This window comes from Heterocephalus glaber, unplaced genomic scaffold, assembly GCF_053883595.1.
Source record: "Heterocephalus glaber isolate CG9 unplaced genomic scaffold, H.glaber_assembly_v1.0 deba00001606, whole genome shotgun sequence".
NCBI classification, from domain to species: domain Eukaryota; kingdom Metazoa; phylum Chordata; class Mammalia; order Rodentia; family Bathyergidae; genus Heterocephalus; species Heterocephalus glaber.
The window spans coordinates 32,633,751-32,650,285 of record NW_028258377.1 but is presented as its reverse complement, the minus strand read 5'-3'; the positions used below and the strand labels follow the sequence as shown (position 1 = coordinate 32,650,285).

The following is a 16,535-nucleotide window of genomic DNA, read 5'->3' as shown; positions in this document are numbered from 1 at the left end:
TTTGGTGGAGTTCTTGGGGTCTTCTATATAGAGTATCATGTCATCTGCCAATAATGACAATTTGACTTCTTCATTTCCTATCTTTATTCCTTTTATTTCTTTCTCTTGTCTAATTTCTGTGACTAATGTTTCCAGAACTATATTGAACAAGAGTGGTGAGAGTGGACATCCTTGTCTTGTTCCTGATTTGAGTGTGAAGGATTTCAGTTTTTGACCATTTAGTATGACATTGGCTGTTGGTTTTTCATAGATGACTTCTGTCAGTTTGAGGTAGAGACCATCTATTCCAATTTTTTGTAGGGTTTTTACCATAAATGCATGTTGGATTTTGTCAAATGCTTTTTCTGAGTCTATGGAGATAATCATATGGTTTTTGTCCTTGGCTCTATCAATATAATGTATTACATTGATTGATTTGCATATGTTGAACCATCCCTGCATCCCTGGGATGAATCCCACTCGATCAGGGTGTATGATCTTCTTGATGATCTTCTGCATTCTGTTTGCCATTATCTTATTAAGGATTTTTGCATCTATGTTCATTAGTGAAATTGACCTATAGTTCTCCTTTTCGGTTGGGTCTTTCTCTGCTTTGGGGATCAAGGTGATGTTTGCTTCCAGGAATGAATTTGAGAGTATTGCTTCCCTTTCAATTTCATTGAAGAGTTTAAACAGTAGTGGCAGCAGTTCCTCTCTAAATGTCTTGTAGAATTCAGCAGTGAAGCCATCAGGGCCCGGGCTTTTCTTAGTTGATAAGTTTGAATTGCATTTTCAATTTCATTGGATGATATTGGGTTGTTTAGAATTTGTAGGTCTTCTTTGTTCAAGTTTGGTAATTCATATGTATCTAGGAATCTGTCCATTTCTTCTGTGTTGTCCATCTTATTGGCATATAGGTTTTGGAAGTAGGTATTGATGATCCTCTGGATTTCTACTGGGTCTGTTGTCATTTCACCCTTTTCATTCCTAATTGCATGGACTTGGGCCTTTTCTTTCCTTTTTCTGATAAGGTTGGCTAAAGGTTTGTCAATTTTGTTGATTCTTTTGAAGAACCAACTCTTGGCTTCATTGATTTTTTGTATCATTCTCTTAGTCTCCATTGCATTGATTTCTCCTCTGATCTTTATAATTTCCTCCCTTGTATGAGCTCTGGGGTTGTCCTGTTCTTCTTTTTCTAGAAGCTTGAGGTTCAGCATCAGTTTGTTTAATTGGGCTCGTTCTGTTTTCCTAATATGCGTATTCACTGCTATGAATTTCCCTCGTAAGACTGCTTTCATTGTGTCCCATAGATTCCGATATGTTGTATTGTCATTGTCATTTAATTGAAGGAACTGTCTGATTTCTTCTTTAATTTCCTCTGTGACCCATTGGTTATTCAGAAGTGTGTTGTTCAATTTCCACGTGTTTATGAAATTTTTTGAGTTTCTTTTGCTATGGATCTCCAATTTCATCTCACTATGGTCTGATAATATCCAGGGGATAACTTCAATTCCTTTGCACTTACTTAAACATGTTCTATGTGTGAGTATGTGGTCTATTTTTGAGAATGACTCATGTGCAGCTGAGAAGAATGTGTATTCTGATTTTCTGGGTGGAAAACTCTATAAACATCTGTTAAGTTCCTTTGTTCAAGAGTTTGATTGAGTTCTAGTATTTCATTACTTATTTTTGTCTAGTTGATCTATCTATTTGTGACAGTGGGGTGTTGAGGTCTCCCACTACAATTATATTAGTGCATATATGACTCTTCATGTCCATTAGTATTTGTTTTATATAGTTGGGTGCTCTAGTGTTTGGTGCATAGATATTTATGATTGTCATCTCTTCCTCTTGAATTGTTCCCTTTACAAGGATATAGTGTCCTTCTTCATCTCTCTTAATCAGTGTTGGTTTGAAATCTACTTGATCTGCCAAGAGGATAGCTACTCCTGCTTTTTTCGGGTTCCTGTCACATGGAGTATTGTTTTCCACCCTTTAACTTTCAGTCTATGAGTTTCTTTTTGAATTAAGTGTGTTTTTTGTATGCAGCATATTGTTGGATTTTGCTTCTTGACCCATTCCGCCAGTCTATTTCTTTTGATTGGTGAATTGAGACCATTAACATTGATGGTTATAACTGAAACGTATTGACTTGTCATTGCCATGACTTTTTCTTTTTGTTGGGTTCTCCCTCTTTCCATTTAATTTCTTGTCATGCCAGATGGGTTCATTCTGCTTTGCTTCCTGGGGTTGTGATCCTCAATGTCTGTTCCTAGGCTATTGTGTAAAATTCTTTGGAGTTCTGGTTTGGTATTCACGAAGTTCCTAAGGTGCTCTTTGTCATGAAAGTATCTTATTTCTCCATCCATTTTGAAAGATAGTTTTGCAGGGTACATCAATCTGGGTTGGAGGCTGTTTTCTTTTAGGGCTTGGAATATGTCACTCCAAGCTCTTCTTGCCTTGATGGTTTGTGTTGAGAAGTCTTCTGTGATTCTGATGGGCTTTCCTTTGTATGTGATTTGTTTCTTTTCTCTCACTGCTTGTAGAACTTTGTTCTTCTGTTGAGTTTCTGGAATTTTAACAATTATATGCCTATGTGTAGATTTGTTTTGATCAAGGCTATTTGGAGCCCTATATGCCTCACTTATCTGTATGTCAAGCTCTTTTCCCCTGCTTGGGAAGTTTTCTACCATTATTTCTGTGAAGAGTTTTTTTATGTCATCTGCACTCTCTCCTACTTCTTCATTGAGCCCAATCAGCCTTATGTTATTCTTCTTTGCATCATCTAGCAGCTGCTGGATTGATTTCTCATGTTCCCTTATAATTTTGAAGCAATTTTTCTTTTCCTGGTCACTAATTGCAATCTTATCTTCTATATCTGAAATTCTGTCCTCACATTGGCTCATTCTGTTGTGTAGACTCTCAATGGAGTTTTTCATCTCCCGGAAATCAATAGATTTCTGTGTCTCTTTAATGGATTCCATTTGTTTCCTATGTTGGGATTCCATCATGTTCCTGGGCTCCTCTCTAGATTTATTAATCATGTGTTGCACTAGGAGCACAATTTCTCCTGTTATCTGAGAAATTATTTCTGATTTCATTTTTTCCAGATCACCTTTTTTTGCCAGTTCAATGTGTCCAGGTGGTTGAGTATCAGAGTGTTCCATCTCATTTCCCTTTGCGGTGGGTGGGTGGGGCTGTAGGTGATCTGGAAGTCTAGTTTTGAGACTTATTTACGTGTTTTCTCATTTTGACTGTGGTGGGGGCTGTTGACGCCTGCAAGGATTACCTCCTCTGAGCTGGGAGAGGTGGGCCGGGGCCAGGAGCAGTGGTAGGGATGGTGACCCAAAAGCCCTTTCCTCTGGGCTGGGAGCAGCAGGAGGGATGGTGGCCAGAAAGCCCCTTCCTCTGGACCAGGATCAGTGGGATGGCGGCTCAGAAGCCCCTACCTCTGGGCTGAGAGCAGTGGGACCCAGTTCCGTGGTCTGGTGGTCCGGTGGAACCAGGTGGTGGCTGTACAGAGGAGCAGGGTGGGGGGCTGTCCAGTGGATTGTTGCCGGGGCACAGGCTGATTCGGTGTGTTCCACGTGACTTGCCACCTGGGTAGGGCGTGTGCAGACCTGCCTGTCTGCAGCGGGCTGATTCAGCGTGTTCCACGCAACTTGAGACCTCGGTAGGGCGTGCGCAGACCTGCCTGTCCCAGATCATTGAATCTTAAAAATCAAACCTTTGTCCCAGTGGTTGGTGATTCTATGTACCACATCAGTGCCAGTATATAACATAAATACACCACCTTGATCGCCTTCTGGTTCTCCCCAAGGTTCTTCCCAGAGTTTTGGGTAGAGATCCTGTAGAATCCTACATGCTAGCCCTGGAGAACCAGGACCCAGGGCTGCTTCTCACTTCCCCAGTCCATAGTTCCAGCCTGTTTTCTATACCTGTAAAGTGATTATCTTGAAGCACAGCATTTCAGTGAGTAAAATGTCAAGCCAGCATCTGGGAATACTGTTACTATCATTTGGGAAATGGCAGACTATCTTAGGTAATTTGTAGTTGCTGAGACATAATACCCCATACACACAGTTTAAAGGAGGAAAGGTTTATTTTGGCTCAAAGTTTATATATGTTTCAATCTATACTCAACTGGCTCCAAGACAGGCTTGCATGGCAGAAGGGCATGAAGGAGGAGAGAGTTGTTCATGAAATGGCATCCAGGAAGGAGAGAGAGAAGGAGAGAGAGTGAGAGAAGGGGGAGAAGGAGAGAGAGAGAGAGAGAGAGAGAGGGAGGGAGGGAGAGGGAGAGAGGGAGAGAGAGCGAGGGCTATAGCCCAAGAGTGCAAATGCACACAGGAGCCTTCCAGGACATACCCCCAGTAGTGACTGGCCTCCTCTGACCAGGCTTCAACTCCCAACAGCCATTTGGTTCTAAACCCCATCAGTGGACTAACCCATTGCTGAGTATCATTCTCTGTGGCCCAGTCATCCCCCCAAAGCCCCACCTATGAGAGCATGAGGGTTCCAGTGAACATTGAGATATAAACCATAATGCAGGCATGCTAAGGAGTATTCTCTGAAAAGAGTAGGAAAGCTTTCATTTATACAATATATAATATATTTTGGACATGTGTATGTGGCTTTACCTATATTATTTAATTCCCATTAATTAATTAATTAATTTGTAAGATTGCAGGATCTCAGATGGACAAGGATACAAGACAGGGAAGCCAAGTAAATTGTCCAAGTTTATAGAGTTAGTGAATCATAGAAGTGAGATTTGACACTGGGTAGACCTGACTTAGGAGTGCGTGGTTGTTCTGCTCCATCATGCTACAGCTGTTTCATGAAGTATGTACTAGATGTCTTTTTCTTGCCAGACTCTGTCAGATACTGATGATTCAGTGTAGAGCAAAATAGGACTTGCCCTCATGGTGCTTGCAGTTTACCAGAATGCCACATTGGCCAAATTGTGTTTTAGTGTCCCGGGGTTTTGACTGGGAGTCTAAATGAGAGGTGCCATACTTGGCTTATATAGAAGAGTCTTGGTGATTGTTAGTGGATTTTGTTGAATTATAGCACAGGTATATAAGTATATATTGTGTGCTATAAGTTGTGAAGTTTGTGAAGGAGAATCTGAGTTAGTCGGAGAGGTAGATGGAAGTTTCTCTGAAGAAGGAGAAGGAAGGTGAATAGGAAATTAATCCATGCAGAGAGAGCAGTATGTGCAAAGGCCCTGGGGCAGGACAGACTACTGTGTTCAGGGTAATAGAAGCAAATGTGATTGACTTTATAAAATATTGAAACTGCACTAATTTTCTGCTCAATATTTCATCCCACTCCAGGCATTTCCTGGAGTATTTGCCTTCCTCTGATGGTATTCCCACTCTTCTCAGACCTTCATCCCCAAACTCTGTGAGACAATTCTGCCAAACAACCCTGCTCACCAAATTTACCTGAACTGAAAGGCTCCTATAGAAAATTGCTTAGAGACTTACTCTTGACACAAAAGAAGTCTTGCTTCTGTTGTGTTCCATCTTTACTGATTCAACCCATAGATTAGGGAGCTTGTTGACAGGTACAATTTAAATTCAGAAAGACAGCTCTGTCTTCAAAAGACAGGATAATTGAGAGTGAGTCACTGTCTTTTTAAAGAGCAAATACCCAGGTGTAGGAAATTTGCAGACACATATCTGGCATGTGTTCCTCCCCTGCCAATGTGTACAGTCCAGGCTACCAGGAAGGAGAGTCCCTGGGACACAAAATCCAAAAATAGTCTTGTTAAGAAGATGTTAAGAAGAAAACTCCCCCCAAAAATGTAATACTCATCTTGTCAATTTAGACATAGCTCATCTGTGGTGATGGCTTCAGTGTGGAGAGAGAAGGGGAGGATTCATGAAATGGAGAGAATATGTAAAATTTGAGGAGGATCAAAGGTTAACAAGGTTCCTTGAAAGAAAACTAGATGGGACACGGAACTTCCTGGAAATATCATATCTTAAGCTTCTTATAAGTCTGATGTGCAGATTATTCTGGACCTGGCAGATTGAAGAAGAGGCACGAGGATTAGGAAACGGATGTTCTTTTGAAGTTTAGAGCAGTAAAGAATATCAAGATCATTGAGTAGGTGTTTCCTAGAAATCGGTACTGTCAGTTTGATCATAAGAAAGCAGTCAGCAAACCCAGAGGGAAGTGGTCATTCTGTTAAATACCTGAGTTGTACTTTTCAAGAGTGTCAAGGTCACGACAGACAAGGAAAGACGGAGAAACCATTATAGGTTGAAGGAACGTAGGTTGACCTGATGACTGGTACAAAGAGTTGTCCTGAGTTGGGTCCTGGAACGGAGAAAAAGATGGTAGTGGAAAAACCAATGGAATCTAAATAAAATCTATAGTTGAGTGAATAGTATCATACCAGCGTTAATTCCCCCCTTTTTATAAATGGACCATGATTATATAAGGTGCTGACACTAAGGGACGTTATTAGGGTGACATACAGTGTAGGCACACAATTGCAACTTTTCTATAAATCTAAAATGATTTCACATTAACATAATCAGCAGAAAAAGTCTGCAAAAATGTTTGGCTGCACACCCACAGAGCATATGGCCCAAACTTTCACTTTGCCGCTATAAAAACCAAAATCCACCAAGGCCACGCATGTACCTAAAGCCTTATTTTATTACACTTAGGGAATATGAAATAAAAGACAGGTCTTATCCTGGTGGATCTTTGCTCTAGGTTCCAATAAAGAAAGGGAAGGATCCTACAATCCACTATTCTATACATTGAGGCTGCTTTAGTTATTTTTCTATATAATGTTTTCACAAATATACACAATGGTATACATTAGGTACAAGGCCAAATCCTTCGCGTGACCTGTCCAACCTTGCATGCTTTGGTCTCTGATAACCTCTGCAGGATTCCTCCACCCACTCAGACCGCTTAGCACCCTGAACCAAGAGTAGCTACAATATATCTGTGTGGACAAGGCAAGTAGTTGATTCTTGGGGGAGTGTTCTTCTTACACAACAGTATTTAGGCCATGCCTTCATTCACAAATCCATGGCTGGACTCCCAGGGTCTAAGAGAATGCAGGCAAATGGCAGACATCTAAAGCATATCTTAAATAAATAAAGCATGCAATGAAAACTAGACAGCAGAAGTGTTTTCCTGAAAATCAACTGGGCAGTTAAGGAAAGGCAATGCTTAGAAATCTTACTTAAATAGACTGAAGTAATTCCCTTGCAGGATACCCACTCCAGCTCCTTCTGCTATTTCCTTTTTCAGATTCAGAAAGAAAGGGAGAAAGCAATAATATGTTTCAGGATGTATATTTGCAGAAAGGCTTCAGTTGAGTATTGTCATGTCTTCAGTATAAAAGAAAATAAAACCCTGTAAACCGCATTAGAAATGGAAGAGATTGATGTACAATCTCTTCAGATTATACTGAATATTGTGCCATGAGGACAAGTTTCTGTGAGTGTCAGGACATGTGAAGCAGTAGCGGGTCCAAGACAAGGATTATTTGTGGGATGAAATAGCAGAGCATGGAGCCCCAAGACCATGAAAGTTAGGAGAGGGCTCTTGGCTTGCGTCTGAGATGCGTGTCCCCTGGTGAATGACAGGAGCACAAGGTGGTACCACAGTAAGTTCTGTATGAGTCTTCATTGTTCTCATTGTCATCATTTGTGTTTCAGCCCTTGCAGTTTTTCTTTTGCAAACACATAGCCAACCATTTACTAGAAAATAATTTTATTGGGGTTTTATGTAGCACTGTTGTGCTATAAGCAGAGGAAGGTTTGCTGAGAAGCTAATGAGGCTTAAGCCTCAGTAATCCTGGCAGGTGAGAGTCCCTTCCAAGTATGTCCAGTTTATTTTGTGTTAATAATTTTGTATTTCTTAAAAACCGTCTTTCCCCAGATACAGAAACCTTAGGCCCCACGGAATCTAGATCTGTACTTGTTATGATGACCTTTTGGTGATTCAGGCTGGGGGTGCACACTGCCAGTGCACTGCATACCAAAAGAAGTTGATTAGGTCCTTGTGGAATTAATATCTGTAACTGTGATACACCACCACCTTATACTTTTCTGCCTTTGCCATTGAAGCAAATGAATTCCAAGAACTAGATGGTGCAGTGGTGTGTTCAGTATCTCATCCGTTTGTTTGTGACCCTCCCCAGAGTGTGGGCAGATGCACACCTTCATTTCCATTTAGATGACATTTTTTAATCTCTTATAGTGGGACATCTATGATTAAGTCTTACATCAAATTATTTTAGGGTTTTTAACATCCTCCAATGAATCTAATGCCATCTTGATGGAGCTTGTTCCGATGATGTGTAAGACTCCAGTTTACCAACGTTCTGGCTGGAGGCCATTTTGATTTTTATAGTAGTCTATTAATAAAACATCTTCAGATGTAGAATCTCAGTGCAAGGGAGGTAAGCTTCTTGGAACTTTTGTATTTCCCTGATGCATACACTGTACTGTTCTGTATTTCTTTTTGAATTGTCATAACTTGAAATGTTTCTTTCTGCTGTTGTTTCCAAGTCAATGCTAGAACATGAGAAGCCATTATCAGATATGTATATAGGGACAAGTATATAGAATCGAGTATTATGAATCAATTGAAAAGTTGACAGAGAACTCAGAAATAAGCTGGGTTACAAAATGACTTAGATCACAGCAGCTGTGAACTAGGCTGCCTTTACTCATGTGGTGGCATTGGTGGCTCTGAAAGGAGCTGATCTCATTGTACGCATGTCCTTTTCTTACCTTACCAGTGAAATTGCTCCATCATCCTCGTCTGGGCATGAATAAATGAAGAGGGGTGGGAGTGTAGGCCAAAATTTTCTTGTAGTAGGAAATAGGAAAAAGCCTCTTATTCCTCTGTGGAATGAGCCCTTGAGAAATGTAGCCTTTGTGGATAGAGATGGAGGAAGATTACCTGTAAAAAAGATAATCATAATGCAGTACAGAATGAAATAAACATGAAAGGGTGGTAAATCTAAGTACACATGAGGAGGTTCCAGAAACAATAATATATTGTGTAACTTCAGGAAGGCAGTGTCTTTGAGACAAGCCTTAAACTAGGATGGGATTTGGTTGTAATGAGACTGGCAGCCAAGGCCATGCCAGGAAGAGGAAACAAATGGATGACAATGTAGAAGCATAAAAATCTTGGTCAAAGTGAGGAAGAGTGAACAGTTGGCCCTCTTGTAGACTTACAGTAGAGTAACACCAGAAGCCTGAGAAGAAACCATCCTAATGGGGCTAATATGTCTGTTATTCTCTAAGCTGTCCCAGATAGGCCATTTCCTCCCATGCTAAATGTTAGATATATTCCAAATTTGGAATTTATAACTGGTTTTTTTGGTGACAGTAGAGAATATAAATAGAAGCTCCATTTTTTAAAGAGGTATGGTGTCAGTTAACTTGAGTGTGTCACTTGCCTTATACAACCATCCTAATTTGTGTGTGTGTGTGTGTGATAACCATTATTACTGTGCCAATTTCACAGGAACCAAGAATGCTTAAGCGCTTGTTCAGTTAAAAAACAAAACAGCTGATAAATGACCTACCCAAGAATTTGACACAAGTCAGCGTAACTCCACAACCCATTCTTAACTGTGACCAGTTTTGTTGCCCAGTGGAGTAGGCCAAAGACTGACATAGTCTGAGTGTCTTTCTGGAAGAATGGGAGTAAAACCATGGAGATTCCTATGCTTCCCTCTGTGTCTTTGGCCCGTGGAGCTGAGCTATCTTGTTGCCAAGATCCACTGCTTTGAGAAAATGAAATTGGATGGGACCTGGCTTCAGCTCAGTCACACACACTGAAGCCCAACTGTTTCACCTTGATTTTCTTTTTTTCTCAACCAGATGGAAAAGTGGGCAATTCTTCAATTAAATGTCATGAGCCTTCTTACATCCCCAGTGGCAAATGCCTCATTTCACAGGGGTTTGTCAAAAATTTCACCTCTCTAGTATCTCATTTTCCTGGCTCAGCACTGGAAAAGTGGGGGCAAAGACACAACTTTTAGTCTGGCTCTTTCTTGCTTTTCAGATATTCACTCAGCAGAGAAAAGCAGTTTTACAGCTCGGAAAAACCTTCTTTCTTGTCACTTGGTGCATGACAGTGGAAACCTTTAGGTCTCATTCACTATTTCAACCCATCTGGAGCAGACTGGAAGAGAGTGATTTCTTCTTTTGTTGAAAATTAACAAACCAGCCCTCCCTTTTTTAGTGCCAGTTGGAAAACAGAGTAAGAGCCAGGACTCTTTAAAAATAAAAGGATCATTAGAGACCGGCAATTGGCACCCCTTTCAGTTAATACCAGACTAACTTTACTCTTGCTCTTTTGTGCTACAGTTTTACACCATCGGAAAAGCAAATCTCAGATGTGTCAGTTGATCAGCAAATGTTTATTCAGTGTCTACCAAGTATGCTTCAACAGCAAAGAACTCTACCCCACCAGGCCCTATAATGTATGTAGGGAGAGAAGTTAGACATATTTAAATAACCAAGGGCTCCAGGATTGCATGTGTTCAAAGACACACAAAGCTCCCTGATTTTCACAGGAGTATGATGTTTGTTCTGAATTGGAGATGTCAGATAAGGCTTCTTGTAGAAATTGGAACTAGGGCTGAGTCTGTAAGAAGACGTAAGCCTGGTGTGATAATGCGAGCCTGAGGTTCCACTTCTTGGAAGGTGAAGGCCGGAAGACTGCAAGTTTGACCCTAGCTTGGGTTACATTATAAGACCTGAGACCCTGTCTCAAAAAAGTTAAATTTTTAAAACAGGTAAAATTCTGATAATTGATAAACAAGAAGGAATAGAATTTGGGGGGGTAGAAGGGACAAGAGTGATCTAGCCTTGAGCTCTGAGGACATTAGTTACTGAATAATGGCGGTTGAATGAAATAAATTCAAATACTCATATTGCCCTCTATCACCATGTCTGATGATTTTTTGAATGCTTCTATTATATAGCATCATCGTTCTTCATATACACAAGAATATTATAGGGACGATGGCTTAAATCATCCAGGAAGTTTCATTTGAGATGGTTAGATTGAATCTTGTGCTGCCTTAACTATCAATGAATTGGAGGCCGGGGGACCCAATAGACAAATGATGTTGGTTGACTTTCCTTTCCTTTTTTTTCATTCTTTTGAAACCCTGTCTCACTATTATGCCTACACTACAATTGCACTAACTATGTAACCCAGGCTGACCTCAAACTTCTGAACCTCCTGCGTTGACCTCCCCAGTGCTGGGATTGCAGGCCTGCACCACCATACCAGGCTGTCTTTTCTTATGAAGCAGAATATCCATCACCACTTTTCCTCACAGGGAGCTATTTGATTTTAGTTCTGGCTGATCCTCTGAAAGAAAGAAAGGTAGGCCACGGTAATATTTCAGTAGATGACACAAAGATCCAGAGCATCCATAAATTGTCAGATATTTGCTTTCTAAAGAGCTTAATATCAGTTATGTTAAATTATTTTTTTTAATAGAAGCAGTACATGTTCATTGTAGGAACATGGTGAATACAGGCAAGCAAAATTAAAAGTTCATCCCAAAGTACAAAATATATACATGTAGCTGTACTGTAAGTGGAAATATATACATACACAAAGATGCATAAATTTATATATGTACATTATAAATTTATATATGTACATACACGTACATATAAATTTGTACTTTCCACAACATAAGATAATATACATACAGTTCTGTAATCTGTGTATTTTTAGGCTAGAATCTTCACTTTTCCTTTTGAATACATTTTGAAGTTGTCTGGTATCCAGGCCACATTCACATTTGCCCAGCAGGCTCACAAGCATCTTTGAAAGCCAGTTTGCCTGCATAAGCATCCACAGCAGAACCATGCATGCATTTGGTCAATATGGGACCCTGTTAGCTTGGGTGCCATAACAAGCATGGTAGGCTGACTGGCCTAATCAACACAAATGCGTTCTCACCATTTTGAAGACTGAATTTTCTGGATCAACCTCTTGCAGGGTCAGTTTCTGGTGGAGACTCCCTCCTGGTGTGTAGATTGCTGCTTCCCACCTGGTCCACAGGAGGCCCCTCTGCAGTGAGAGTGCATAGATAGATAGATGCGCTACTATCTTTGCTTCTCAGCACACTAGCCCTGTGGAATCAGGGTCCTGCCTTTGGGACCCTATTAACATTAGTTCCTTCTTTAGAGGCAACATGGCCAAATACAGATCCTCCGAGTGGCGTGAATTTCGGTGCGGGAACACAGCTTTCAGTCTTATAACCTGGAGTTTCCCTAGTCTCCCGTTTATAGTCATCAACTGATAAGTTGAAACTTCATAACGTTGGAGACTTAGAACTATTCAAGGCCATAACCTGATATTCCTGTTCACTCTTTCTCATAAAAGTAAAATATAACATGAAGTATGGTGTTGTTTGGATTCTAGATTTACACGCAGTTTGTGTATTTGAAAACATTAAAGTGTTCTTTTGCAGAACTCCGTGCTTAAGTGCAACATTAATGCATTTTCAAAGGCCTTTCCTCTTCATTTACTTGCATAGATTCATCATTCCATTTCTTTTCAGTTTTCTGATTTCCATAATTTTTATTTGTCAGGCTAATATCAGCTCTTGAATTACTCTGGTTTATAGTGCCTATAACACTACATTATGTTATGAATACAGAAACAGGACACCAAACTTTCCTAATTTTTCTTATAACAGACTAAAATTTGTAGTTGAGCTTAATTTTCTTGCCTCAGTCACAGTTAAAACTGGAAACTTTAATAAACATATTTATTGGGGTTTTTTTCACTCCTTTATAGGTGTGGTTCAAAATGAAGCTGTTTTAAACTCTCTCCTCTTCCTCCTGTTGTGTATAATGGAGACAGAAGAATACTTTAAAACAAGACCTCTATGCTCAAAGGAGTTGCAAGATGTTTGCCCTCAGGTGATGTGTGAGAAAAATCTGTCTCCAATGCTTTGCTTAGTGGCATTGCCGACTTCCATTTATCTGTTTTCCCCCAGGCAAAAATATATATTTTCTGAGAGAACAAAATAAGACAGTGCGTGACAGACTGTGTGGAATGTATAATGAAGATGGCTCCTCAGTAAGGCCTGCCTGTCCTTGCCATCTATGCAGGCCAGTTCTGTATCGTGTTGCTTCTAAATGATATCAGAGAAAACAAGAAATATGTTTACTGTAGTCTCTAGATTATTCTTTTGTCTCCTCTTCCAGTTAATGCCCTGGGAACCCATTCAGAGTAGGGACATAATTAGAAATTATTATTTTTTGTATATCCTTTTATTGGTACACGTTAGGTGTGCAGTATAATGACATTCATCATTGGAAATTTGCACCTTTACATAATCTCTCTTAGTTCTTACTTTCCCCCTTCCCCTGCCCTCCATTCAACCCCTCCATCCCTCCCTATTTAGAAAGACGTTGTTTCCTTTTTTCATTTTCTCATATTAATTCCATTCCCTTCCTTCCTTTCCCTGGCTCCTCCCACTTCCTTCCCCTTTGCCCCTTTTCTTCCTATTTCACATTATCTATTATACCTTTTAGTCCTTATTTACACTTTCAGTTTCTCACACCAGAGAAACTATTTGGTATTTACACATGTGTGTCCTATTTATTTCCCTTAAGAGTATCGCCTCAATATACATCCATTTAGCAATAAATGTCTCTATTTCCTCATTTTTGAGGGCTGAGTAAGTGCAAATATTAGAAAATATAAAAAATCTGAAATAATTTGACTGATGGATATTCAACCCATATTGCAAAATGTAACGGTGGTTAAATTTTTTCTTTCGTGCATCCCCCTGGTTTCCAGTTTCCAAATTTCTTTAATTGCTAATTATCTTTTAGAATCATGAAAGTGTTTTGTTTTATTTTTTGTTTATTAGGGAAATTTCATTGGTTAAATTGTCCCAGCTGGTGAATGAGTAAGTTTATCAAGCAAACTTAGCCCTGGCAACAAAAACACAAATCAATTAAGGTAAGGTAGTTTTCTGGTAGAGAGAGAAAAACAAGAAAAAGCAAGTGAGTTTACCTAGTATCTTCTTCCATTAGGGAAACTACTTTTGTGCAAGGAAGCTTTGCTATCCTCTAGTGAGGATCCAGCCCCTAAGAACTAAGCTAGGAGAGAAAAGTCTGGGGTCTCTAAGTCACTGATGATAATCTTATTTTATTAAGATTTTGTTAAAAAGTGGATTATAAACTCAACATTGCAACAAATGTTTGTTCCACTGGCTTTAGAGGTTCTAATACAAGCTCTTTGCGCTGATAAGTGGCGGCATTGACAACATGATTTGCTTTCTCTAGGTTTACATTTTCCCACATGTAAAACAGAGTCTAGTACTCAGAAGTCTAGTACTATACCTAGAAAGCACTATACTGCTATCACACTTGAGATGCAAGAGTATAATTAACACAAGTTTTTTGGGGATTACTTCCAATAAAAAATAGAATATCTGCATCTGTCTTGAAAACCAACCTGTGAAGTGTTTCCCAGTTTCCTTATTTTTGATCTTGCTATTTCTTCTTCCTTTCTCCTTTTTAGCTGTTGATGGAGTTCAGATTTGACACCTCTCCCCAAAGGAGGATTGAGATGTCCTCAGGCCATAAGTTATCTTTATGCATGTAGTTGTTACAAAATTGTTCTGGGCAAATATTCTCCTAAGATTCTCGTAAATTAATGAATAAAATCTCCATATGAAACAATTATCCTGAAATATTAGGAAGAGCTTTTTGTTTAAATGATTTTAAAAGTTAGATTTTGACACACCAAATTGGTCTAATTGCATGCTTAATTAACCTCCTGGGCTAACAGGTGGGCAGGAATAGAAGCAGTAGATTATTTTTTTCTTTTCTCTGTGGTGCTGGGGACTCAAACCCAAGATCTCTTGTGTGGTAGGCAAGTCCTCTACCACTGAGCTGTTCCTACCCTTGGAAGCAGTGGAAAATGAGGATAGATGCTCTGTTAATAACCTTTGCATCACTGTGGCAATGCCTTGGAGAACATCAAAAGAGGAAAGGTTTACTTTGGTTCATGCTTTCAGAGGTTCCAGTCCATGGTCAGTTGGTGTCTTGGTTCTGCCCTGTGGAGAAGGAGAACATCATGGTGGGGATTTGGCTGGGCAAAGCAGCTTACCTCCTGGCAGACAAGAGTCAGAGACACAGGGAGAGAGAGAGAGAGAGAGAGAGAGAGAGAGGGAGAGAGAGAGGGAGAGAGGGGTGGGGGGAGGGAAAGAGCCAAAGACAAGATCTATCCTTTCAGGTTATTCCCCCAGTGACCTACTTCCTCCAGCTGGGCCCTGCCTTGTCATAGCCCATTCAGCTAGGTACTCCATTAGAGCCATTATGATTGAAACACCTCTGTGGGGCCCACCTCTGAACCTTACTGCTTTGAGAATCAATCCCCCTCAATACATGAATCTTTGGGGAACACTTCATGTTTACTTCGTAACAGATGGAAAGTGTATATGGGACCTTGGAGAGCCTTGAATCCCAGGCTAAGAAGCATGGTTTTGAATCATTATACAGTTAAGTATTGAGCGAAATTTTGGAGCAATCTAATGAGAATTGAACTCTAGTTAGATTTTCCTAGAGTTGGTTATTTGTGTGACAGGGTTGTTGAGAAGCCTGGGAGCAGTGAGGAGTGTATTTCTGTCTTCCAGCCTAGAGGGACCATAGACACAAAGTCAGGTGATATAAGAGAGGATTGATTGCATGATGCCTAACTTGAAAATATTTAGTTCATTTTTAAAATGAAGTTTTGTACAAGTGATGTTCTTAAAAGTGACCAGTGGGACTGAGTACTTCTAATGAACTTCATAGAGCTTCTATGCTGAAATGTAAGATGGTTCAATGAATAGGGGATAGGAGTAAGGATGAGAAGTTTGTTTCGAGATAGGACTATGTGAAGATTGGGTTTTTAAAGCTTCCTTTAATATTGCTGTTGGGTTCTTATAGGTTTCAGTATTGTAAGTACAAACATTATGCATATACTTTCAATATAAAAATAAAAAGTATTTGAAAGAATTTTGGAGGTTGAATGAATTTAATTGAATAGAAGATTGATGTCAATATGTGGGGTTTTCTGCAACTGTTAACAGAGTCATAAGAAAAAAGCCACCCAGATGCATATTTTCTCTCTGTGCCTTCTCAAATACTCCAGTTCCTTCCACTCTGCCCAGCTGGCTCCATATATCTTTGTTGTACCTCTGGACTCATTGAAAAACTGACTTCACATCTATGCACTTCAAGACTTATGTCTATCTGAACTAAAGCACTAATTTGATAAAGTTGTTTCAAATATTGTAATCCCTGCAAAGCTCCCCCCCGCCCCCGGCCACTAAAACTTTCTAGGAGTTCATCAGTATTCTTCTAAAGTATACATAGTGTGTCTCATCTCCACTATTCTGTAAGACTATGATAGCACAGGGCTTGATTTTTCGTTGAGTATCATTCACATCTTACAAAGCAAAACAAAACACAGCTAGGAAAAGAGACAGAGGTGGTGTTCACTCAGTTTCTGTTAGGTCTTGG

At 39.9% G+C, this 16,535-nt stretch overlaps 1 protein-coding gene across 5 annotated transcripts in view; it reads left to right on the top strand.

Moving 5' to 3' along the window:
• The window catches only part of Sgcd (sarcoglycan delta), a 959,917-nt gene that overhangs the window by 295,879 nt on the left and 647,503 nt on the right, over positions 1-16,535 (top strand). The window lies entirely within an intron of this gene.